At 46.4% G+C, this 27,129-nt stretch overlaps 2 protein-coding genes across 2 annotated transcripts in view; one reads left to right on the top strand and one right to left on the bottom strand.

Moving 5' to 3' along the window:
- The window catches only part of LOC119456768 (beta-mannosidase-like), a 250,915-nt gene that overhangs the window by 20,258 nt on the left and 203,528 nt on the right, over nt 1-27,129 (top strand). The window contains exon 2 of the mRNA XM_037718591.2: nt 19,837-20,115. The gene's annotated coding sequence lies outside the window, so the exon portion shown is untranslated. The remainder of the gene's footprint in view (nt 1-19,836; nt 20,116-27,129) is intronic.
- Nucleotides 1-27,129, bottom strand: part of LOC119455683 (uncharacterized) — a 171,960-nt gene that overhangs the window by 91,647 nt on the left and 53,184 nt on the right. The gene's annotated exons all lie outside the window — the stretch shown is intronic.

Here is a 27,129-nt window from a genome sequence, read left to right as displayed (position 1 = left end):
TCGCTAAATGACTTGTTTGCTTCGCGAATGGTGAATCCCATTCTCGGTTCACGCTCGCCTAAGAGAGCGGACGTCCCCGGGCGCCCCGCGATAAACTCGCTCAGCGTCGCGTTGCCGCGTGTTTGTGACGTCGTAAGCTGATCGTCACGCCGTGTCAGAAACGGCGCCGAGCAGTCTGCGGCCACGGCCACCCCTGGAGCCAGCTCAAGTTCACCCCGTGGCTGGCAACAAGTATATCGCGCATGTGCGCGCGGTTTTCAATGACGCCGTTACATCGGCGAGCGAAAATCTCCACCGCGCTGTAGCTTTCGCAATAGCGGGCAACGACTGCAACTCGCGCATTTTATTCTTATTTTCTTGAATTGCAAGTCACTCTTCCGCGTTCCACAGCTAAATTACTAAATAACTGAAAGGGTCCTCTTCGCCTGTCATTCATTTACAATTTAACATTGTGCAGAAGCCGGCGAAGTACTGTGCTTGTTGCGAGCATTTGCTATTTACTTATGAGATGTTTCCAGCGACCTTTCTAGCAGCTATGGAAGCAGTGGGTATACCCCAGATTTTCAATCAATCAATCAATCAATCAATCAATCAATCAATCAATCAATCAATCAATCAATCAATCACTCAATCAATCAATGAAAAATGTAGTGCCGGTTTAGCCGTACGTGCGATAGAAGTGCGTTAACGTTACGTCGCACTTCTTTGAGGTCCCGTATCCAAGACTTAGACCACGTTCTCCACATTGCAAAGCGCTGCTGAGCAGCTCACTAGACACACGTCCTGCCTCATCACGGAGCGAAGTGCAACTGACGGTGGTACGTAGCAGACCAGCGTCTCGTTGTGCCCTATATCCTCTTCGGTCCCATAGCGCCAAATTGGACACATTACTTTTATTCCAGTTCATGATTAGTTCATCTGCAAGTTACGTAAAATATCCAACCTCGATTTAAAGTCTAAAGCATGCTGAACTTTGTGAAAATGGTTTATACGCGCATTAGTGCTGTAAGCTTTTGAGACAAGTCCCGCCATTTCGGTCGAGGCCGTTGTGTCGTCAGATACGACAAAAGGCAATCATCGAGTACATCTCGATTGCTGTGAGTTGACACAAAAATAGAGGACGCAGAATCGACAAGCCAACGTACGACGCGTTGTTACATCTTCGTCTACGTATATTGGTCAATAAATACGGTTTTTCTGACAAGAAGCATAAGGAGATGGTTATTTTCTCTATTTACATAGAGATGCTGCCTCCAGCATCTCGCTTTCTTCCCCCTCCCCAGCTCCCCTTTTTTTCCGTGGAGTCCTGGATTTTGACAGTCAGCTTGGGCCTAGTTAATTTTGGGCCAGTGAAGACACACCATACACTGTATTCTAAAGGAGCCAAAGACTGAACTTACCAAGTTTTCAGAACTTTTGATGAGCCGGAAACGAACCAGATATGAAAAAACAATTTGACATACGTGACGTCACCCGGACGTACCGGAGCGAAAGTTTAGGCGCCAAAGTTTAGATAAAATTTCTTCCAACCCATTAGCGCGAAGTTAACGAACATGTAAGTTTGATAGAGTACTTTAGCATTCTAAATTGCTTTAGTGTTGCCCTCACTTTTTTTATGACCTGATGTAAACACGGTAGGAGAGGTTGGCGCTCGGAGGTGGCGCCACGCCGCCAGCCATACCTCTCGTCGCTTGTCAAAGAAAAAAAAAATATCACAAATTGTGTCGAAAACCGCTGAATATGGCCACTCAGCACGAACAGAAAGTTCTGTGCATGAGTCCAGAAAATTACGTAACATAACCGCCTGCAATTGCGTAGGTAATAGTGCTTCGTTTTGTCCGAGAACATATACAGAAGTACACAGCCATCTCATCTTTCTACTCCCTCTTTCCCATCCCCCGGAGTAGGGTAGCCAACCAGACACATTTCTGGCTAACATCACTGCCTTCTCTCATTCTTTCCTCCTCCTCCTTCGCAGACGTGTGCAGGAAACGCAACTATGTGTACACAAAATAATACATAACTACTTGGCAGCATAATAAGCTTAGACTTAGCTCACACACGTATCAGTCAGAGGACACTAAAGCTTATATAAGACCTAGACATTGATATTTTATAGAAAATCACGTTCTTAAATTGCTTGCATTCCTTGCTCCCTTTGAAGAACTGGACTCGTTCGTGCGCTGCATTACAAACGCCATTAGATGACTATCTAATACATTGGCACCGATGGTATTCTATGATAGAATGCAAAACGATCCAACTTGGAGAAAAGCTTGCCGCGCTGCTTCGGTGACTATGGGGTTGTACTACTGAACACGAGGTCACGGGTGTGATGACCGGCCACAGCGGCCACATTACAACGGAATAAAATGCAAAAAAAAAATGTGGTTGATCCCTCTTATATAGGAATCGGTATAGAACACGAAAGTGAAACGTGTCTTCACAGAAGTAGTGTAATGTTTATTGCACATTGATATATAATGTCTATTGGTGTTTTGTGGCTAAAACGCCCTTAGGCGTTGATGCACCCACGCTGACGCCTGGTGGCACGTCTCCTCCATCACGACTACCAACGTCGATGACCATGAGCAACCGTCGTGCATATGGAAGCTGCACTACGCTGCACACGCTAGCACAACGCGAAAGACGAAGCACGTAACTGACACACTAATACAACGCGCAAGACAAAGCACGTAACTGAATCGTCACCGAGTCAAATCAGCGCGTACAGCGCGTCGTAATTGCAGCCTCCGCGATCAACTTCAGAAACATTTTCAGAGCTAATTGCGGAGGCCACGCTCCGCTGTGCTGAGTACGGTGAACGCCACCTAGGTGGCGTTGGTAGTACTTCTTGATGCCAGCGTCCCTTCGAATGCTGGCATCGAGGCGTCGTAGTGCTGAGACCACCGAAGCGTTCACTGTCGGTGCGCGTTAGTGTCATAATGCAGTACTTCTCTTTTCTGCTCGTAGACGGCGGCACCGCCCCGAGCAAGAGCGCGGGTACACGGAGGAGTGTTAGATATATAAGGCGCGTCTGTGTCGCTCTCTGCAAATGCGTTTGTGGCGCAATGGGTTAAACGCTCGGCGATCTATCGTCGCGGACCGAGAGGTCGTGGGTTCGATTTCCAAATTTTGCATGTTTGTGGAACTTTTTCTTCTGGTTTCTTTCTTTGTATTATGTTCGTGTACATTGTAAGCTGACGTAGTTCCGTGACGGAAATACGTCAGTGAAGTCTTGGTGGACCCCGGCATAAAACACTTTCGTGTTAAAATATGTTGTACCGGGCTTTGGGTGCACGTTTAGGTGTATCCGCAAGTGGTTGAAGTAAATCCCTTAGCTTCCCCTTTACGCGTCCATCATTACCGACTGTGCAGTTGGGGACGTTGAAACACATAATTCAATTCTTAATTAAAATAAGCTAGGTTAAAATCATGGCATTAATTCGTCTCTGCGGATCACTTCACTGGAAGCTGCCGAAGTCAAACGTCGCTGCTGGGGGTCGTCTGTTTTTTTTTCGGCCCGTTGGCCAAGCGCTCAAAAACGAAAAGTCCTGCCATGCATAACGAGGTGATGTCGCTGTATTACAAAGAAGCTTAAAGTAAAGAAAATGATAATAAAAAATTGTCATTTGAACTTTTCGGTCTTGAGAAGAAAACGCATACAAAAAGATATAACACACACATACACACTAGTGCCACAGATTTACGCTGCAGTCCACTCACTGAGTGCGTTCTCCAGCGCGTCCGGTTCCAAAACAGGATACTTGTTTTAAGACGAGCCCTTGCCTTAAATAAAATTTAAAAACAGGGAGGGGGGGCGTACTGCACGCTGCGGTTTTCTATATACGGCCTACAAAAGAAGAGCGTCCGCAAGTTTTCCAACGGCGCTCGACGTCATTAGCGCAAAGGCGAGACAAACGCGGAACTCTCGTTAGGCCAGCAATTCCCCGGCACGACGTCCAGACCTTCTGGGCGTATACACCGAGAGAGAGAGAGAGAGAGCGGGGCAGCGTATGGCGTTCCCGAGCCGAGAACCTCACGGGGCAATAATGCATATGCCCCGTTCCGAGCGCTCGTTCTCGGCCCGGAGCGGGCCCCATAAATGACCGCGCAGTGGCGGTGGCTCGTCGGGTCCTTGACTAACTGAGAGGAACTCGGTTAGAGTAGGGGACGAGCGGCCGCCGCGGGTTTCAAGCACCGCACGTACACCCTCGCAGTGCGCGATGGGAAAGTGCGCTTTCGAAGGATAGGGATGCTCGCTGGCTGCTTTCCATGCGCGCCACTGTGTAGCGCGGCTCACTTACGCGGACGAGCGCCGTTCGCCAATCCTGCGAGCTCGCTTTAAAGGAAAACGAGTCGATGCACGAGATGACGCCGAGTCCGACTGTTTCTCGAGGATATACCACTTTTAACGCGGATGTATCCACGCCTGTAGCGGAACGGAAAACGACTCGCAATATCGCGCGTGCGATCGTCCTTACGAGTAGAGCACAGGACGAACTGAATGCTTTTGCGTAAGATACGTCCGAATGAATGCGACAGAGATGCAGTGAAACCGATGATCGACGCCATGTAGTCTCCATACTGTAAACCGATTTCCACCCTTAAGGATCCTTAAGGGCGCAAATCGGTTTACAGTGTAGCTTATTCGTTGCAGCAGGCGAGGATGGATCGAGAGGTCGTCATGGCGAGCTTTTGATACGCAGTGTGGACTCATGGGTGACATGGCTTCCGAGCCAGACGGCCAGCTGAGGCTTAGTCGTAGCGAAATCGCATCGAGAGGGGAGTCGCATCGAAAACAGACGCAGCGGGAGAACATCGCATATATAGATACGCCTATTCCGCCGGTCACACTTTCTCGTCGTGATATAAGGTTGTTACATTTTCAGCTACAACGATGTGAGGCGCCAGCGTCGCAACCACGTCACTGCATTTGTAAACGGTGTCACGCCGGAGTGCTGGGAGAGTGGTCGCAATGCGCTTCGGTTCAATTCTATTGAATGCAGCTGCGCTGTGACAAAACGTCACGACAGTTGCGTGTCTGAGCTGCGGAGAACATGACACTGCGCTTTTGGCGAGCAAGCTTAGTACAAACCGCCGGACCTCGATAATAATTGTGTTCCTATAGATGCGTCATTATAGCCCACAGGTTCGGGCCGGGAATCGCTCCGCCTTAGCGCTTCTTTTCCGGCTCATGAATATGCCTCGTCATATGTCCACGAATTCTCTGTCACGACTCCTCTGTCGCGCATATTTGAGGAAGTCACGGCGGTGCCTCGAATTAAGCGCAACTGCTGGATTAGTATCCGAGAAAACCACGCCCGCCTATGAGATTTTTCAAAATAAGGTTATCCGTCTTCGCACCCCTTCAAGTGACGCTGAAGCGACTGAACCTGGTTTCGCAGCAAACCTGTCGCAGCCTTCTAAACGTGTATTCCCTCTAACAGTCTTACAGATGTCGAAGTCTTCTATAGCAATTCGGCGTAAAAGTGTAATTTGCTAGCGTTGATTGAATTGGGCTATGACGGTCGCCGTAGTAGATGGCTATGGATTAATACTGATCATTTTGGTTTCTTTAACGTGCACCCAAAGCCCGTTGCACAAGCGGTTTTGCATTCCGCCCGCATTAATATGCGGCCTGTTGCGACCGAGAATCAAACCCGCGACCTTGTGTTCAGTGGCAGAATGCCTTAGCTGTACTGAGCTAAGGTACCGTTGTTGCACAAAGCTAGAGAGAAATGCAGACCTGAACTCGAAACTATATAAGAAAGGTGCAGCCTCTATCCAGATCACACTGGGGGCGTTGGGAATGTGCTGAACCAGAACTTCGAATATGGCGTGACAAAGCCCGCCGAACTTTCTGCGAACATTTTCAGGATAGCTGTTAGCTTTGCTCTGAGTTGCGATATATGAGATTGGACCACCTAGTAATTGAATATATTAAATATATACGAGCTTGCACATCCATATGTTTCGCAGCTCCATAAGAGCAACGAATACGTAAACATGCGATCTATAGACTAGCGTCTCTGCCTGCTCCGCCAACACCTAGCGTACGAGCAGAGCAATACTTAACGTAGAGCAGTTCGCATAAAAAAAGAAGAAAAAAAAATTAGCCGCTGCAAAATCAAGCACACAAGTAAGCGAGACAAATCTTTGTAGCAGAACTACCAAGAGGTGAGCTGCATCGAAACGGGTGACTGACAACACGAAACATTTTAGATGCGAAGAAGCTTATGGCGGGGGCTTTGTCCGTCCCTCCTGCGTCCCGCGGCGTCCCACACCCCCACAGCGCGTGCGCGTCCCCTCCCCCTCTCTCTCCTTCCTACTCTCCCCCTTCCTCTCCTCTAGGAATCCTCTACTGTACGGAGCGGCGCCCGCGTGCCACACCCCCATAGCGCATGCGCGTCCCCTCCCCCTCTCCCTCCTCTCCTACGCTCCCCCCTTTCACTCCTCTAGGAATCCGGAGCGGCGCGCATGACAGGTGGTGCGCCAGCTGGATACTCCGCTGGGGGCGCCATGGTAGTTCCGCGGTATGAAAATGACGGAGCGCGCGTGCCTCATTCTCTCTCCTGTGCAGCGCCGCAATGAGCGCTCGGGCCGCTGCCGCGAAACCATCTCCCGCTCAAGCTAACCATCTCCCCGCTGCTTCGCATCCACACATGGTTCCCTTTAGCGTGAGATGAAGTAATTTTTAATGCGATTAGCATTCTTTGTTTGCTTTAGCTGTTTTGAGCCTATCTATCTATCTATCTATCTATCTATCTATCTATCTATCTATCTATCTATCTTATCTATCTATCTATCTATCTATGTGTGTGTGTGTATGTATGTATGTATGTATGTATGTATGTATGTATGTATGTATGTATGTATGTATGTATGTATGTATGTATGTATGTGTGTATGTATGTATGTATGTATGTATGTATGTATGTATGTATGTATGTATGTATGTATGTATGTATGTATGTATGTATGCATGTGCTCATGGTACGGTATGTGCTCGTGATGTAATCGTGGTTGTTTTGGCGGCGTCATTCCAGTTTCGTGATCCAACTCTCGTCGAGGCGTCGTTGTCGCGTCTTCTTCGCCGGTCCAGTGGCCCAAATGCCGTCATTGTCGTTGCACATTTGTCATTCCAGCTTCGTCTTCCGACTGTCGTCATGCCGCAGTCACGCCATAGTCGTCATTCTTTCGTCGTCATCCCATTCTCCTCACGTCGTCGTCGCCACGCTGTTTTCATTATAGCATCATTATTATCATTTAGAAATCGCCATCTCACTGTCGTCGTGCCGGCGCTGTCATACCGCCTTCGTCGTTTAATCGAAGTCATTCCTGCTTTGTCATACTGCGTCGGCGTGATAAGGTCATCGTCATTTCGCAATGCTCACGGGTGACCTTCGCAGGCGAGTTCCGTAGCAAAGTGGGCCGATACCGGGAGTGTGTCGCTATATAGCCGATGGAACGAAAGTCTCGGAATGACCACTGCATATGTTAAATAAATGTGACTTCATAAATAACAGTTGTTTTGCTACATTGCTTGAATGCTAATCACATTACCATCGACACCCATCGTTAGATGAATTCTGCCATAATTAAAAAACTTTTTTAGTACGAAACCTTCTTTCTTCCACAAGTCATGTTTAATTCATGTGCGGAACCTTTTCTTTTCTTCTTTCGTTTTTTTTTCTTTAGTGCAGCCCACCACGCAGCTTGTTCTCGCCGCCGAGGGGATAATAAGGTAGTCGTAAGGGACTTGACGGAGAGGGCCTGCAACAAATGTCGAAATTTTAAATACGTTCGTGCGTATACTGGGAACTTGCTAATAATGAGGAAGACATTTCATAGAGAGCGAGTGCAAAGGAGCATTTTGTTCTATTTATAAAAAAGAAATCTACAAAAAGAAAACTAGCTCGTTCTCATACCCTATGAAAATAAACTGATTATAAGTTACGAGGAGCGACCATCAGCCCCTCGTACACTGCATTATTGTTTCCCGATGGTGCCTTATACTGGCGATGTCATTGCCTCATTTGAACACTAAATACGAAGTTTTCTGCTTAAAGCGATCAACTTTCCTTCATTTCGCAAGAGAATCTGGGGCACAACACGCGTGGGGTCTTATTTTGATTGATCGTTTCCCAATCCGATTGCTCGATGATGACGATGATGACAATGGCATCTGTAGCGAAACCATCATTTAGCTGCTGTATTCTTTTTGTGTGTGTTTCCAATTAGTTCAAGCGCTTTGAAACAGGCGGTATAATCTTTCACAGGTTAGAGGCAATACCCTTCAGTTTACTGCGGATCGGAAACTCACTCGGTTATAATTGTCAGCCCACGGTGGAAGCTCCGGGATAGCTAGACACGCGCCGATCAAAAAACTGAGCAGCTACATCGGCCCGCGAACGTAATTGAGTCACGCGACCTTACTACTTTCAGCGTCAGGGCCTATAGTTAATCAAGAGAAGGCGGGTAAGGGGTTTCACGGGGGCGTGTACTGGCGGCCGGACTGTTTCCTTCTTTAATTTAGTACTCCTCGATACGCTCGTGGAAGCTGGCTCAATGAAACTCTACAGGCTGCGGTAATGAGTGCTTTCCCGCAATAGCGTTACGGCGATAAAGAAAAATAAAAGATGCAAGCGCTGCTGACTAACGACAACAGCGAAAGAAAAAAAAAAGAAGAAGAATAAACAGAGTCTTCTCGGTTCGGTTGCGACGCGTGCGTTAGCGGCTTTGCTGTTCCGGCAGTGCGACAGACTGCCAGTCTCAATCCCAAAGCGTTTGCGGGTCAGTCGGCGAGGCGTGAAATCCTGCCGACAGGTTAATCGTCAGAGCGCGGCGGACGCTCCAGGCTTCGCGCTTTCTCGGTGGCTGCTTAAAGTACACAATGTTAGCAGCATGTCTGTAATTTAGTTTTGGTTGCTCCGGCATGCACCGAGTCGTCACTGCCGGCGCACTCTTGGCAATGTTTGGATGAGAGCCCTACTTGTAGCGTTGGCGGTAACCAGCAAAGAATGAGCAAGGTGCCGGAGGAGGGCGGGGGAGCGCGTCACGGAAGAGCCAGGGCCGCCAGGGCGCGATTGGGAAGTGGCTGAGAGGGCGCGCAGAGCCGTAGGCATGCGCGGAATTGATTGAGCCGCTTCGCACCGCCAACAGAACAGAAAAAAAGCGGAACGACGGGAGGGATTCCGTTAATAGAGCAGCTTCGACGCCTGGTCGCAGGTGAGGAGAGAGGGAAGGGGACAGAGAAAAGCGTGATCAGAATACGGCGCTCGCATGATCGCTCCCACTAGGACGCAGAAAAATTGAAGCCCGAGCGATCTCTAATGATGGAGCCAAGATGACTTGAAAAAAAAAAAAGACGCTTACACACGCACATACACGCTCACACAAAACAGAAAGAACAGAGAAAAAATCGCAAGCACTTGAATGTCGAGCAAAGAAAAATACCTCCATTAGTTCGGTGTGGTCCGTATACAAGCGACGAATGAAAAATACATCGTAGACTCCTTGGATATATCGCTTGCTGCGTTACCGGAGCAGTGAAACAGTCTGTTTTTCCGGCCTCGCCTCCACCGTTGTATTTTTGTCCGCTGTACGGAGTGAGGCAAGACAATCTCGCTGACCAACATGGGCAAAGAATTGATGCCATAGTGCTTGGCCGATCAGTTTGGAACTGTACAGTTCCTTCTCGACGACAGCATAGGTGATTGAAGTTGGGCACGCGAGCACCTTAAAGACTCTCCGAGGTTTATGCTTTCAATTCGTAAGCCATCACGGACGGAAATAACGACATCCGCGCATCACGCCGTGCAGTTGTTTTGCTTGCGAGAGACTGCATGCGTCATTAATCAGAGCAGAGTGGGGCAACGTAATGATATGTTAGGCTGTATCATTGATGGTCCTTAGAGTTCCGACGAAGTGTACTGAACACTAGGCCTAGCATCGGCATTTGGCGTTCTTGCTCATCTACTTCGGATAAATATTTGCGGTGACATGTTGTTGGCGTTTATATCATGAAAGGTTACTGGGAGAGAAGAAGAAGAAGAAATACACTTTATTTAAAGAGCCGGCACTTTGCTTTTAGTGGCATCATGTGTCGGAGAGAGAAATAATTTATTAGAAAGGCAGAAAATGGAATGTTTCTAATCCGCAAACAAACGGCTCAGCCGCATAAAGCTGCTTGGGAATTAGAATAGCTGTTTTCGTCCTTGTTTTTGAATGGAAGAGGAGGGCATACGCACACTTACACAAGGAACAAGTAACAAGTGATAATTACATGGTAAACGAGGGCTAAACTCCTTCCCAGAAAAAGCTGTCATACTGCGAGTAACGCTTAGATGGCTGTGATTATAAATTACAGCGCTACTGGACATTTAACTGAGGTAAATTGTACATCGGTACTACAATTCTCTGTTATACAGCTAAAAAAAGATCAAAGCCCCTTTCTTAAAGAAATATGGTTGAACGCGAAGCTTTCACCCCTGCAAATTTAATCAAAGTTCAAAGCCAACGACCACGCAACGAACCCAAGGAATGCTGAGCGACCCGATGCGATGCATATGGGATTTGATTGCTTGTTTAGTTAGGATTGTATTTTTTGAACGTTGAAGATATATGAAGCCACATTTCGTTAAGTTGTGTAGCCTTTATTTTTTATCGTGTAGCCGTTGATTACACGCACACACTCACACTTTCACGGACTCATGCCGTTGCTGATACACGGGATCGGCCTTATATACGGGCACGATCGCGCTCACGCTTACTTTCGCGTACGGCAGCCTCTTCTTCTGCCGTGTACATGCACCCGCGGCCTACCCATGGTGACGGCCGGGAATGCATTGCGTGATGCGCGTAATGCAATGCGGATATATACGGTTCGTCTGGGTAGCGTGGCGTTGCAGTTACCACTCTTCTTATCGCTACAACTGCGAATCTAAACTGTAGTGTTCTACGATTGTGTGCGCAGATGCGCAGATAGTTCCACTGTGTAAGTTGGCTTTCCTGCAGTGCGTTTTCGGCGCTCACGGCATGAATCAGTGAGACATAAAAAGCTTCGCCTAAAGAAAATCGGCAGAACTCATCTTCCGATGACTGTCGACGGTGATGCGTTAGCATTGAATCACTATAGCCACGCTATAGCCACCTGTGTGCTAGAAGCTCCTTATAATCTTTATATTTCTATGCCACGCGACCAATGTCTCATTTGATTTCTTGGTTTTAGTTTTTTTTTTCAAGTACAAGCAGAATGCTCACAACCTTTCTTATTTGACAGGAATCAGTTGCGTTCCAGATTCTGCAAAACTTATTTTGAGGTTTTCGGTACCCAGTGCCCCCGGGGAGACGAGCCACAGACAAAAATAGAGAAAGAACGGTGAAACGGCGTATTTTGCAAGCATTCTTATTTACTTGAAGGCGCGTCGTGCCAGAAACAGATAAATCTTTTACCCGCCTTTATGAAATGTCCACGAAAGAAAACTATAGTGCATCACTGTAGCGGGATGAATCGTCATTAGGGTTGTGCGTGCTAAACCGCGAATGACTTCCGAGGCGCAATGAGTGAAGAGAAATCTCTGTCGCGTCGCAATCGATTAGGCCACGGCCTATTCGAAACAAATGCGACAAAGACGAAAATCTGCACTTCCCCGTTTTTTTTTTTATATGCATTTCGATGATAACGGGGTCAAACAATTCTCGAGCGAGCAGACACTGTACTGTACGAGAGGTCGTGTTTGAATGAAAAGTGGTAAGTGGTGCAGCACAATAGCTCGACAGCTGCACGAACGAACACTAAGCTTGATAGAAAGGAAAAAAAAAAGAAAGAAAAGAAAGCTACAAACCAATCAAAAGAGCCGCGCAGCAAACTTCAACAGTTCCCTCCTAATGTACGGGCCGTACCACGCGGGAAGATTTCCAGTACAGACCCATCCAAGTTAATCTCGTTGTTTCGCAAGGCATACAAAACAGAACGAAAGAGAGAAAGAGAGAATGAAAAGGAAGGCTTCGACGTTTTCGAAACAGCAGTCAGAGAAGCGCATAGTCCTCTCTCGCTCCGGCCCTTCACTATACACTCAACTTTTTTCTCGGGCGCACTCTCGACCTTTCAGCTCCTCTAAATTCAACATCTATACGTGAGTGAGAGTGTGGACAACTATTTTCCTCCCTCTATTTCCTCTCCCTCCCCCCCCCCCCCCCCTTCACTTTACTTCACTTCCAGCGCTTTCTTCGTCACTCTTCCACGACGTAAGATGCGCTTTTCGGGCCGCTTCTTCCCTCGCTCTTGCGCAGTTTTTACGCTCCGCGCGTCTTCGTGCCGACGCCCTTGTTCCAACCCCGCAGACGTTCTCTGCGCTGTCTTCCCAGAGAGCAGCAACCGCGGCTTCAATTTTCCGAGCCAGTCAGGCCATTACAAGCGTTTTTATCCCCGAGAGTATCCCAACCTATTACTGCCGATCGGAGGGCCTACACTCCGACGCGACATAGTTGCGTGCACTGACTACGAGGAGGTTTGTTCGAATCGACGCGCTGTCCAGTTGCACGAGATGTGTGTTGCAGAGCTGAAATTCTTGTAGTGGAGAGGGCTGGGTATTGCTGAGATTGCATGCTTCATTTTGAAGAGCCTACAGTGAACGAGAAACGAAAATGCAAAGAAAAGAAGAAAAAGAAGCAACCAATAAACACGCTTTACGGCGGTGTTATGAGCACGGTAAGTTGATTTAACCTGAACGATTGCAACTCGGCGTGAGCGTAAAGGAAAATGTATGCACTGCATGCGTGCATAAAGAAAATTTTCTGCTCTGTACGTTTGTCTTTGCTTGCGAAAAAGTTACCTCCACCAGCTTCCCGATAAACATTTTTCTCAACTCCGAAGCGCACAGCTCTATTCATGCGCGTACCCGCTTTGTTCGTTAAGTGCGGTTTTTCGCTTAACCCGTGCTAGTGGGGGTAACGACGCGGGAGTATTCGACAAATGCATGCGATTATCTTCGCAACAACATTACATCATGGGGACTTTATTATAAACGTGACGTGTACCTTTCTTTGACTGCGTGCCCATGACGTGAAGTCAGTGACAAAAAAAAAAAAAAGAAGAAGAAATGCCGCGACATTTTCTGCCGTCGCATGCAAAAGTTATCATATCGAAGTAACATTCAAAATCTTGAATTGGGGACCATGAGGACCATAACTCGGGCTCCTTGCAGCAATAACTTGTACTAAATACATTTGAAATCACGTAAGAAGCATGTTTTAATTCGTAAATCACTGCGACCAGCGTACCAATTAGGCGGCATGTTGTGCTTCTGACATCGCAGAGAACGCACCCACAACCAAGAAGCGGATGACACGAGAGCTCAATTTTAACAGAAGGCAAGAGATGCAAGGACTGACCCACCACGGTAGCTCGGTGGCTGTGGCCTTGCGCTGGTGACCACAAGGTCATTCATTCGACCCCGGCTGCGGCGGCCGCAACTGCCGCATTTCGATTTGGCCCTAAAGCAAGAACGCTCGTATACCATGTATTGGGAGCATTCACAAATATGCTCACGTTGTCCTGCAAGCAACTTTTAGTTTGTGGTGCTTGTGAGAAGTCCGAGACAAGATCGAACCAACGATGCACGGCTCTTTGTTATTTCGTAACAGTGTTTATCGCTACAAAAGCATATTACTCGAATTAAAACGTGTCCTTCCTCCTCGTTCCTTTATTTTAATTTTTTTATTTTACTTTTGAACATTTCCGTAAACGATAACCAGATTTCTTTTTCCTCTCTCTTTGAAGTTTTGTGACCACTGCAGCCTTTGCGTCGTCAAGGGCTAATGATCATGGCCATCATAATAGATAATCAACATCAGCGCCATCCAAAAACGCCACCGTGCACCCTATTCTTAATTATTACCATCGTCATAGGAGCATGCCTCGAAGCGTTAAAAAGGTAAAAGCCTACTTGCTGCCCCAAACGGACGAGTGCACCCAGAACAGAGATCACCGGTGGTTGTGCACACAACTCTGGGTGCAGCGTAAAGCAGTCTCGTTCAGCGAGGGTGACGCGAAGGGAAAGCGGGAGGACAACTAGACTTGGCGGGTTTCTCGGACGACGGGCGTACTTGTCGCGGCTCGTCAAAGCAGCGACGTGCGACATCGTGCTTCTTGCTCGTTGTCGCTCCCGGCGCAAGCAGTTGTGCGCGCGCGCGCTAAGTGCGCGAGAGGTGGGAGGAGGGGGGGGGGGGGGGGTGTCTCCACATCGGCGTGACGGTGCCAGCGCTGGGCAGCCCCAGCCGTCGGCCGGCCGGCGTTACGGCCGTGAGACACCGGGTCTCCCGGGGTGCCCGGAGGCCTGACGCGATTCATTCATCAGACACCGAAGACAAAGTGGTCAAACGACGTACGTTCTTGGTCTGCGTGACGTCGACTAGGTGTTGTTCTTCTTGTACGCGACTGAACGTCACTTAAACGTCGAGACGAACGTGAATTTTTTAGTAAAACCTTGCCTCATCTACTAGACCTTTTTTTTCTTCTTTTTGGTGTCGTGCTGTTGAACATGTGCATTAAGCTGTCTTCAAGGTATTCGAATTGGGCCTAGCTGGTTTGACATCTACTAAGAAAATGACAACACGTCAAGACGGGCCTAAAGGGAAAAGACAGACCCAAGCGCTGACGAAGAACTCGAGTTTCCAGCTTTGGGGAAGTTTATAAAGTGCGCCATCGGGTCCATTCATCTTCATCAGCTTCAAAACATCAATGGAAGCGAGGGCGGTTGTGTTGTGACAGCCGCTCTTGCACAGAAGTGAAGTGCTAGTAAACAAGCGTGACTCGGAAAGTAAGCAACCAACCAAATAATATCAAACACGTCCCAAATGCCTCGCATATCTCAATTAAATGCTGTTGTTAAGCAATGAGTAGTTAGATTGAATACGACTTCTTTACAGAGTGACTATTTACTTTTTCTTTACTGTCTTGTAATAAACTACTGCATTATACGTTTATCAATTTTCCTAAGTTTTATTTACCGTTTACTTGTTAAATGAGCTACGTAATTCGATTTTCTAAAGCGAATCTTTCTTTGCCTACTGATGGAGCGCGCGCTTTAGGTATATGTTTGTATTGAAGTAGACAACGGAAGCATAGACTTGTTTGGTACAACTGGCACTTAGGCACTGAACTGAAAGAACTAAGTTCAGTCCTCTGTACAAAGCACTTTGTTTACTTTGCACACTCGCAAAGTTCAAAGCAAGAGCGACTCGAATATAATCATCATCATCATCATCATAATCATCATCATCATCATCATCATCATCATCATCATTCTATATTTACGTCCACTGCAGGACGAAGGCCTCTCCCTGCGATCTCCAATTAACCCTGTCTTGCGCTAGCTGATTCCAATTGGCGCCTGCAAATTTCCCAACTTCATCACCCCACCTAGTTTTCTGCCGTCCTCGACTGCGCTTCCCTTCTCTTGGTATCCATTCTGTAACTCTAATGGTCCACCGACTCGAATACAGAGTGCCAACGTTCACAGATCACATGGGCAATATAAGGCCATCAAATGCGTCTCTGCTGGCTGCAAGCAGGGTTCCATAAGCACCACGTCAACACTCTATCACAGCAAATTATTTCGGTAACTGTGACAGATATCACTTGACAGGGCTGCGCAATTAACAGAAAAAAACAATTAGGCAGGTGAAGTAGACGCTACGTCGAGTGGTCTAACTACGCCGCAGCCAAGCTGCCGGATTCAGCAGCTCCCGCTGTTTTTCCGGCGTTATCCTTTGTTAACGAACGGCGTTATCTCTTGTTTTGTGACACACTGAGCGGCGCGGCGCACACACGGCGCGTTTTTGTCGTTTCTTCTTCAGTCTTGCTTTTGTGGCACCCCAGCCACACTTGCCGAAACACTGGGGCGTTGGCCCACTCTGCGCAAGCGGCAACAGCCACTGTTCAGTGGTGATTTCGACCGTAAATCGTTTTAGTGTTTCGTTTTGGTCGCGTGCTGAAACCCAAATGTGACCGCATACCTATAGCTGCCAGCAATGGCCTCGCTGAAAATCTATTCAGCCGTATATCTTAGCCCATATTGACTCGCTAGATTGGAAGAGAGATTGAGAACGTTCCGGATGTGTCCTGCTCTTACTGGACACAAGCGCGTATGTAATGGTTACTTACTGAATAGGTCGCACGTTTTCATGCCTAAAGGCGCGCTTCCCGTGAACAGCGTTGTTGAACTTTTTCAATATGCCTACGACAGCGTGATACTTAACCTGTTAAAGCGGGTTGTCTGCTTGTTTTGCGTTCATTTCTTCACTATAGTCGGGATCTATATCCTTGAAGACTTCTAAGGATGCTGCTTTGTGTGTCTCTTGTGTGTCTGTTTTAGAGTTGCATGAGTTCTTTCCTTCATTAGGTACTTACCACTGTATCCCTATAGTTACGGCTGAATTTCACCATTGTGTTTGGATGAGTAGTCAGGTTAGGTTCCTCGCACGTTGAAGCGTCGTGTGCAAGCAAAGCTTAACCATGAAAACTGTCCTGCCAAAACGTGTCATGGCAAAAATGTAGCAATCACAGGCGAGCGTTATTGTAAAAAAAAAAGCTCCACTACTTGCCGTTCTGTTTATCTGTCAACGTCTTTTACTATTCTGCCAGTAAGCTAAGGCAGTTAACACGACAGAGTTAACTTAGCTATAACTACAGTAAAATATGATTTTACACTACAATGTTTATAGCCAGCCAACACTTTATTTCATGACTAAGGCTTGCGTTGGGGCTAGTTGGAATATCATACTTCTATATTCACGCTTCTTCCGTGCTGTTTTCGTCCTGTGTTTCAACTTTGCAGCGCTACTTTATAAGTACAAATAACTTATTTGTTTAGTTTTGTTCGAAATCGTTGACAACTACAAGACCTTACAGCTGTGGTGAGTGTCTTGAGTCTACATTTAAAAAACAAGTCAGTGCGCGAACTCAAAATTTAGTTAAGGACCTCCCACAAAAATATTTGTGAAGCCTCTCCCGTTTGACACAGTATATTTGAAGTTCTCCAGCTTGCCGAGGCAATTGATCAAACGGAGTCCCTCTATCCTTGACACTATGACGAAGCCGAGAGAGCGCATACGTGCCATTGCGCAAAGGAACGTCTTCGATATCTCTCCGTGTGAGCAATGAACACGCCAACACCGTCGAGCGGCAGCACCTGTTTCTTTCTTCATCCTCGAGATGGAGTTCTTTCGAAGAAAGGGAGTCCTTTAGTTAATCGCCGCTGCTCGGGCTGCCCGACAGTGACGCTTTCGCTATCTGTCATTGCTAAACGGTGTACGGCGACCTTCGCTTGCGCGTGTCACTACCACATTTCATTGGAAGGGACACGTAACGGGACAGCTAGGCAGCGCCATGCGATCGCATCTCTCTTTCAGGTCACGGAACACCGTAGCTTTGTCTTTCACGAGGGCGGCTTCGGTTCAGGGTGCGTGGATCCGAATCGGGCCTCTAGGTTGCGAACGAACAGGCCGCTATAGGGAGTGTCAGCGAATATGGTCGTTCGCCGCCGGCACCACCACCGTGAAGAGGACTCGTTTATCTACGACACGGCCCGATTGTAGCCCCCGCGTAACTTAATCACAATTGCGGGGCTGCCTGGTAGCTCGACTGTGCAGCTTTGCCCTTACGGCTGAAGTGTTTTGCGATGCTGCCACCGCTGCCTGCCTTTACTTCGAGAGCAGTTTGTCATGTTTTCTGACAGGACCAAACGTTGACCTTCGTAAAGGGAACAGCTTATATATTATGCGCGTGGTGTACGGGACCGCGTGACGTGCTATTTTCTTTCAGATTCGCCTGTGCGTACCATCAGGCGACACGTAGCTCGTAATTAAGATTTGTAAGAGCAGCCACTCCTCCTGCTTTTTTTCTGGAAATAAAAGGAAGAAAAAAAGTAGCGCTCATATTAAAATTCATGTCGAAGTTCGAAATAGGCAGAAGTCGCCAATTAACAGTATTGAAGAAACAAAGAATATGGGTCGGAATCACGGTCTTTAAACGAGCAAGGAAGTCGAGTCTGTCGTACGCATATATTTTTATTTACAGGTACTGCAATCCCCAAAGAGATTTTAGCAGAGTGGAAGTACAATGCATCAGAGTACAAATAAATCAGCTGAAAAAAAAAAAAGTGCGCGGAAAGACACAGTGCTCCACCGGTGTCAGATAATGAGAATTATGTTAGTGATAACATGTCTCAACCGGTTCAACTGCAGTGGCTTCTTTCTTTCTCGTCCCTTAAAGGAATGCGGCCAACCTATATTCACAGCCAGCTGAGCTCCACCACCTCAAAAAAAAAAAAAAAAAAAAAAAAAGCGGCCTGCTCAACATTGCCGCTCTTTCTGCATTCCTCATGTGACCCTCTGAGACGACCGTTAAAGTTTAAGCAGCTTTTCAGTATTCTGGGCCTTGCCTTCATCAGAACTTCTAGACGGTGCCACATGTAGTTAAAAAAAAAGCAGGAAAGAAAAACCGCCGTTGCATGGTCCTGGCGAAACAGAACGAGCACTTGTTTGGCTTTCGGAAGGAGAAAGATGGAGGGAGGCGAGAAGTGCTTTGTATTACGACTGGAACACCGAGGGCGGCATTAAAAATGCACGAGGCAATCGCGGTCATCGTCGCGCCAGCGTAGCACCGGCCGAAACAGAAGGAAATACGATGTCGCGGCGTGTGTATAGAACGCTGAAAACAAGCATGTGAGGAGGGAGCCGATCATTTGTCACCCCGTGTATTGCGTGTGAAGTTGTGGCAAATATTTGTGGCTGCAAGGTGTCGTTTGTGGCTGCAAAGTGGCGTCCAGAAACCGTGTCTGCTCGGGGGGCATAGTCTCAGAACAGAATAACTTGCAGCTTGGCTAGTCCAATGTGGCAGCAGTATTTTACGAGGTTGCCCTGTTTCCAGGTGTATACAATGATTATGCTCCAATAATAACTCACTGCGCCGAAACTTTTCAGTATTGCATACTATTTCTTCAGAATTGACCGGGCGAAAATTACTAGCTATTGGATCTTCGGTTAGAAGTCAATGCTTCACAAGACGAGAGAAAAAAAGAACCTTAAATGCCAGAAAACCAGGCAACGCCCTTGACCATACATACGCGTAAACGCATGAATCAAATTCAAACAATGCAAACTATGCGGCACCAGCGCGAACAAAATTTTATTGGGTGCCTGCGGTTCGCCACATAGTATATGGTGCCATAGGCGTGCGCATGTGGAAGGGAAACGCATGGGAGAACCATATTTCGAGACATCGACGTTTTAAAGACATCGTTCTAGTTTCCTAACCTGCTCGAACTGCTACTAGGGCTGCCAACCATCCCGAATTTAGCGGGGCAATCCCGACTTTTGAGCCAAATGCTTCGACTGAATAACGATCAATAAACCATATTTTCTTTTTATAATGCCTGACCGCTTGATTGCATACTCGTACCTTATGTCTTCTGTTGCACTGTAATAAATGTAAAGATGGTTTTGTTTTTGTTGTGGTTCTAGTTCTGTTGTAGTCTATAACTGTTCAAACTAGTACATCTATCTGTATTGCTAGCCGTGTTAGCCAGGTAACTAGTGCATTTTTGTTGTTGTAACTCACGACATGGCAGGACTAAAAAAATATTTGTGCGCGTAGACTGGCGGATCCAGCCAAAAATGATGACGGAAATGAAATGAAAATGACGATGGAAATGATGGTCGCTACAACATTCACCTCGTACCTTTTGCAGAAAGGCTTTATCAAGCATCCGGTTAACCTCCCTGCCTTTCCTCTCCTCTATTTCTCTCTCTCTCTCTCCCTTTAGCAAGGCCTACCGTAGCAAGACCAACTCATCCCTGCCGTTCTAGAGGTAAAGACCGTGCTGGCTCAATGCAGTGGGTACACCTGCACCCACATATATCTACCGCAGGTGTGTCGTGCCAAGACGGCGTGTAAACAGGGCTTCTCCGATTGGCCACCACTCAACCTGACGTCAACAAGTATCCACGGCTACAAATTCAGCAGCCAGTAACCCCCCGCTTCCATTTGGCAGCTGCGGCGGCGGAAGCAGCGGTCGCTGTACTACCTTCCCCTCGTGAATTTTGCAGGTTGGTGATAGAGCGAAAATCTGTTTTTCTTTCAACTTTTAATATGCTGCCTGAGCTGCTGCCACCAGTCCTTTCTTTTTATTTTTATTTGTACTAGTACGTTTAGCGATGTAGAAAGAACTTGTTAAGCTTTTCGAGGAAATGAGGAAACGAGAGTTCAAGCAAGACATGCGCTAGTGGCGTGAAAGCCTTGAGCGAGAGCTGCGAAAGCATATGAGAGGAATCAAGATCATTCGTGGTTATATTAAGGACAAGCTTGAGGACATGAGAAAGTTTGTGTTTCGGTTGGAGAAAAAGAAATTGTGAGTGAAGGGAGGCTATAAAATGCTTGCGAGGGGAGCGTGATGCCCTTGAGGACAGAAGTAAAAGAGCAGGAGGTACAGACTTGTGCAAATCGAATAATATACGGTTGAAGCTTTAATATTGAACTCAACTATAGCTGCTACTAACGCTACTATAGATGCCTGTGTGCAAGTCGATGTTATATGCATAGGTTTTGCGAAGGATTTTGACAAAGTTTCACACCGTAAACTGCTTTTCAAGCTTCGCAATGTCGGTCTTAGTACGGATGTTCTCGATTGGATAGGAGCGTATTTGAATGATCGGCAACAAGCAGTCAGAGTGGCAGATACTATATCGGAAAATCGTGAGGTGTATTCGGGTGTGCCACAGGGGTCCGTGCTAGGGCCACTACTTTTTCTGCTATACATTGATGATGATTCAGCGGTTGTCCAATCACCTGTAAAAATTAAGTTTTTTGCAGATGATTGCTTTGTCCGGTAACATGCAGGGAAGATAAATTTAAAATCAACCAGTGCTTTCAAGACTTAAGTTCATGGTGTCAAAAATGGGGTATAGAAATTAATTTAAGAAAACCACTTACACACACATAACAAAAACAAAGGACGTGCTCTCGTTCACATATAACATTGCTGACAACGTACTGGTAAAAGTATGTAGTTTCAAATATTTGGGTATACCCATAACAGATAAATTGAGCTGGCGTCTCCATGTTGAAAATATTTGTCAATCAACATATCAATAGTTGTGCTTCCTATGAATGAAATTGCGCCAAGAAGTCAAGTTGATTGCATACAAGACGTATATAGCCTAGAATACGCTGGTGCTGTGTGGAGCCCCCACCAAAAGGTTTTAAAACACAAACTAGAACGAATTCAGAGAATGTCAGTTCACTTTATCGTCTCTTAATATCGACGAAGTGACTCGGTAACCTAAATTTAAAAAAAATATGTATCTTGGAACCACTGGAATCAAGAAGGCAGAAGCAGCGATTGAAACTGCTTTTTCAAATACTACACGCAGAGGTGAAAATAAACAAGGGTGATTATCTAACGCACTTTCACAAAAGGTTCCCACGGACAACACGCAGTACATTCATACAACGAATACTAGCTCGAACAGACTTATTCGGCTTTTCTTTCTTTCTTGACGCTATTAAACTGTGCAATGAATTACCGAATGATGGGGTACAAAAAATACTATGAGTTATTTTGAGGTTGGTCTTGATAAGTATTTCGCTCAAACTGAATAACCCATTATTTATTCTTTGTATGTAACTGTGTTTTTTCTACAAATGTTATATGTGTTACAAATGTTCTCCTACAAATTATCTTCAATGTTTTTTCTTTGTGTAATTCAATTATTGACCCTCCCTGTAACGACCCTCACGAGAGGGTTAACAGTATGACTAAATAAATACACTGTCTTCCCTTTTGATGCGGAAAGCAAATGATTTTGTAAAAGCCACGACAAGCCACAGTCGGTAAAGTACCGTTGTCTCGTGTCACGGGTCGGGATAGTCCAGGTGGAGGTCGAAGTCGAAGACAGGGGAAGTGCTGGGCAGTATCGAAGATACATCTATCTTATATACTATCTTAGATACGCTTTGGGCATCTTGCATCTGTATCATGATACGTTTGGCAATATGTGTATAAGTATCTGCATTTCCGATACATGAAATAATGCAGCGTGTATCTTAAGATACAAGATACTGCTATCGCAACATCCCCGTGAGAAAATATAAACGTTGGCTAAACTCTGCTTTTCAAGCTGATAGTGCTGTCACTAATCCACCTGAATAAAACTAAAGGCATCGACATTCCTTATCTTTCTGCCAGAGCCCTCTAGCGAGGGCAAGCGATTAGGTCTGCGGGTCCCTATTGTGGAGCAGAGTCACGTGGTGGCGCTCGCGCCGTCTCGAAAAAAAAGGAGAGAAAACTAGCGTAGCTTGCACTGGAGGCGCAACGCTAAAGAGACAGCGGAGCTGATGGGCACCTACCTAGTCCTGGCTATTTGACTACGCTGAGCATTACCAAGTCATCCCCAGCATTTTCCGGATTTTATTGATCATTGATTGATTATCGATTAGCTATTGATTGGCTATTGCAAGGTATTGTCCATGCATTTGGGCTAGGCTAAACAGTACGAAGTCATCCCCAGCATTTTCCGGAATTTATTATTGAGTGATTATCGTTTAGGTGTTTATTGGCTATTGATTGGTTATCGCAAGGTATTGGCTACGTATTTGGGCTAGGCTAAGCACTACCAAGTCCCCAACATTTTTGGCGGAATTTATTGATTATTGAATGATTATCGATTAGCTATTGATTGGCTATCGTTGACTGGCTAAGCTTAAGTAGTTCCCATCATGCTAAGCTAGACAGCCAGGCTCAACTTCGCTAGTTGACATGGGTATGCGCAATTGCGCTTGGACCCTTTCTGCACTACCGCCAGGATCGGCGAACATATTTTACCGCGTAAGCTGTTTTGGGCTCATTCCAATAGCCGGTTCGGTTCGCGATGATGCCGCCGCCGGCGTTTGGCCGTGTAACCGCTATCGCCGGAAATGCGAAAAAAAAGTACACACTCTCCGCCGGGATCGAGCCCAGGCCCGTTGCGTGGGAGTCGGATATTACCACTGAGCCACGCAAGCGTTTGCTATCAGGATGCAGAAATATTCCCTTTAGACGTGCCCTACAGGCAGGCGCGCAGGCGCAGACAACCCGAGCCTCCGCCAGTATGGTGGCGCCATCTAGTTAAAGTGCCTGCAACCACCGCGCGCGCAGGCGCAGACGACGAGTTGCGATTCAGACGAGGCGCGCAATCAACGCTATCCCGATGTTAGATGTGCGCCACGTATTCTGGGTACCTCTTCGGTACACGTTATGACGTCTCCGCGCAAGGTACGAACCGCTGCTGAAGAAGGAATCGTAGAGCTACGTGCGCGGCTAGGCATCATCGGGCTCAGCAGACTGCTGTGCAGAGAGCATTACAAGCCGCAGCTCACCGTCGATGCCGGGCGGACAGTTCACATCGTTCTCGTCAAAATCGAGGCGAAGACACTTTGCTGCGAAGACCCTCATGTGCGTGCTGCCGAAATTGGAGCTACTCTTGCGCCGCTCAACCAGCTTACGCTGTGACTGTGCTGCGTGTGCCGCGCATGCCTGTGACTTTTGTGGACGACTAAAGGACGCACTTATTTTAACAGCTCCAGTGTTAAAATAAGCGCGTCCACCTCTGCGCGCAGCCGACCTTTTGTTTTCTTGATTTTTTGTTTTTAGTTGCGTCGATGCCAAGAGACTTGCTCGTAGCCACCATATTATGCCGTGCTGGCATGCGGCATCTTTCGCGCAAATTCTGAGGCCGCTATAGTGTCGTTATCGAAGTTTCTTTTGCGTGGTGCTTTGTTACTAAGTCTGAAGAATGCAAGAACGGGGTCGCCTTGCGTCTAATGGCTTTCGCCCATCGGGTCATTGCAGCTTTATGCGCTCTCTGTATACATGATGCGTAAAAAAATGCCTCTACCATCGTTGTTGCTGTTGTACGCATGTCCGGTGATCCTCCATTGCGTAAACGGTAATATGTTTACGGACAAGGTAAAATGCCGCAGCAGTATTTGCACCATCGGGCAGAGGTTTCTTTTAATTGACATCTTGTAATTAGATGGCGACCCGCTAGCTGGTTGGCAAGCCGAGCAGCGACCCCCATCAATTACAAAAGCGACAAGCAAAAACCGCTCACAGCGCAGTGCATAAATAGCATTCATGTTAAGCAGCTAAAGCAAACACAATAAATTGTTTCTTAATGTAAACATTATACTTTGAGCAAGAAAGAAAAAGAACTGAGATACTGACAGACATTTCATTTAAAGAAAACAAGGTTGGTTGGAGGTATGAAAGCTCCAAGCAAACATTATTGTGTATACGCGTTTGCTGCTACCTTATATAGATCTGTAATGATAAATTTGCGAATGTATCGGAGTATCTTAAAACACAAATAGAAAGTATCGTATCGGATACAATAACTGCGGTATAGTAATAAGTATCTGCATCTCAATACTTGTTGCCCGAGTATCTTGTATGGTATCATGATACAATTACAACGTATTTTTAGCCAGCTCTGGATATGGTTCCAGTCGTTGCAGACGTGTGTGCTGGAAACTATAGGTGTGTTCCGAAACGATTGTGCGGCATCATCTGCAAGCACTCGAAGTTTCTCTGCTGCATCTGTTCTTGACACCGGGATTTTTTCCTGCCCGCCGTCTTCATGAGCAGATCGAGCATCTTCATCGGTATGTTCGTTGCCTATTACGCCACAGTGGCTATAGGGAGCCACTGAAATGTGACGTCGTCTTCTCGCTCGACTAGGCGATGAAGGAGCTCTCGGATTTCTAGAACTAGTTGCTCGTAGGGTCCACAGGGTAAGGCGGAAAGCGAGCAATGTAGAGCTGGCTTGGAGTCACTGAAAACATTTCATTTTTGAGGTAGTTCCTCACGAATTACGCCAAGTGCGCTACGAAGAGCAGCTAGCTCGGCGGCTGTCGATGTCGTCTGCTGTGGTGTCTTGAACTTAAAGATGGAGACTTTCGCAGGAAAAATCACTGATTCTGCAGAACAATCCACTGTGGTTGAACGATCGTTGTATAGATGGGCAGGCTCGTTGTATTTTCTGTACAGCAATATCATCAAAGTTTCTTGAGAGTTGGTGATGAATTGTGCATTAGTTCCAATTCCTGGCCGGTCAGTCGAACTTGTGGCTGCGCCAAGGACCAAGAGATATAATGTTCAATTCTGACGCAGGGTAAAATGTGACTCATTCCTTGAAAAGGCAAGAAATAAATAAATGCAGGGGGGGGGGGGGGGGGCGGACACGAAACTGTCGTCGGAAGATATAGCACTGGAATCGAAGGTTCGAATATTTATGAATGACCACTTTTGTCCCACCAAGAAGCCGCTTTTTGGCGTGGCAAATGGAGAACGAAAACAACGTGACCGAAAATATGCATTGAGGATGAGCGGAAAAATTTTCGTATGGACATCTGAAGCAACGCCTGTCATTTTCGTCCGTATAACGATGATGATTTGGTGAAAATGGCACAGTGAAGCTAGGGGTAATTTATGTGTAGGCTAGAGAGATTATGAGCTTTAAACCATCTGAGATGGCAATGCAAAAAAAAAAAAAAAACAGTCAATATGTTCTTTCACCAAAACGTGAGGTCACTCGTGAGTAAAGACTATGAAATGACATTGCTGTGAGATAATTTTGGTTCATTTTTCACTACAATATAGCTGACAGAAATTTGCCATCAAAAAGGACCTTTACAAGTCCGGAAATACGGCGTCCGTTGGACAGCTCATGCGCTGCTCAACTCATGTCTTTCACGCAGAACACAGTACGTAGATTTCGGCGCCGCGAAATCTTCCTCGCAGCCTGATAATGGAGTCCCCGAGGGGAGCCTATCAGTGCCTCTATCATTTTGTATATACGTGAATGACGTCATACGCATCACATATAATGCATTGTTTATCGCGTACACCTGATGATACCACAGTATTTATTTGAGGAACGGTAAAACGAAAACTGTATTGACGAACCAATGAGGTTGTCAGAGGTTTACAAACGTGGGCAGACACAAATAGCCTAATAATAAGCTCGGGGAAAACAAAGGCGATCTTGTACATGCCCAAATGCCAAATAATTATGGCAACCATTTAATGTATCTAACGTTTGCTTGGACAACGAGGCTATAGATATTATGAGCACTGTAAAGCCTCTTGAAGTTGTTTTTTTTCCAGAACACTTTCGCTAGACTGAGCATACTGAGAACATTCGATCTAAAATTTCTAGCGCTGTCGCTATTGTATCACCTCTGAGGCAAATACTCCCTATCAAAGTTAAAATTCTGTTGCATAATTGACTTCTCTCCTCACTTCTACAGTATTGTAGCGTTGTGTGGTGCACAACTGACATTACGAATCTAAAACAAAAATAAAAAAATATGCATTCGCTTCAGAAGAAGGCTGTCCAGTTTAAAGCAAATCTCCCTTCTATCCTACGCATGACAGTTTTCTTAGATATGATATTTCACCTGTGTTTCGTTTATTTGGTTACAGAGTAACAATTATGTACAAGTTATAAAGAAAATTATACTCTCGCGTTAGCGAAAGCGAAAGAGAATCCGCGTATTAGGCATACGAGGTTCAAGGAACCGTGGACTGTTTCCACCCACAGGGCACACGGCCTCAGATAGTCATTACGTTAAAAGATGTCTGTACTAATAAAGGAGCTATTCTAGGAGGTGTTTGATCCTCCTACTAAAGCCATCAAGTGTTATTGTCGGGCCACACTGTCCCAGAATTGAAGTGCTCCTCTTATTGCATTATTAGCATAGTTATTTTTTTCTCTTTTCTTTTGAATACAGTGTATAACCACGTTCTTGTATGCATATTGATGGTGATAAGTGTTCTAAGTATGTTCGTTTCCTCGCGCCATGTAACAGGAAGTCCGGACCTTCGTCAAGTCACTTCATTCGTCTTTTAGTCCTATCCTCTTCTGTTTGACGAAGAAAAATTAATGAATGAATGAATGAATGCTCTTTGCCATTGGCAGGTCGCATTTCGCTAATAGTATGTAGAATATAACGATTGGCTGGTATCGCATCATTGGCTGGCTCTAACCAACACTTCTAGCCTGAGAATTTTCCCGTGAATATGG

The sequence above is a fragment of the Dermacentor silvarum genome, chromosome 6, assembly GCF_013339745.2.
Source record: "Dermacentor silvarum isolate Dsil-2018 chromosome 6, BIME_Dsil_1.4, whole genome shotgun sequence".
NCBI classification, from domain to species: Eukaryota; Metazoa; Arthropoda; class Arachnida; order Ixodida; family Ixodidae; genus Dermacentor; species Dermacentor silvarum.
This window is presented reverse-complemented; position numbering and strand designations above follow the sequence as displayed.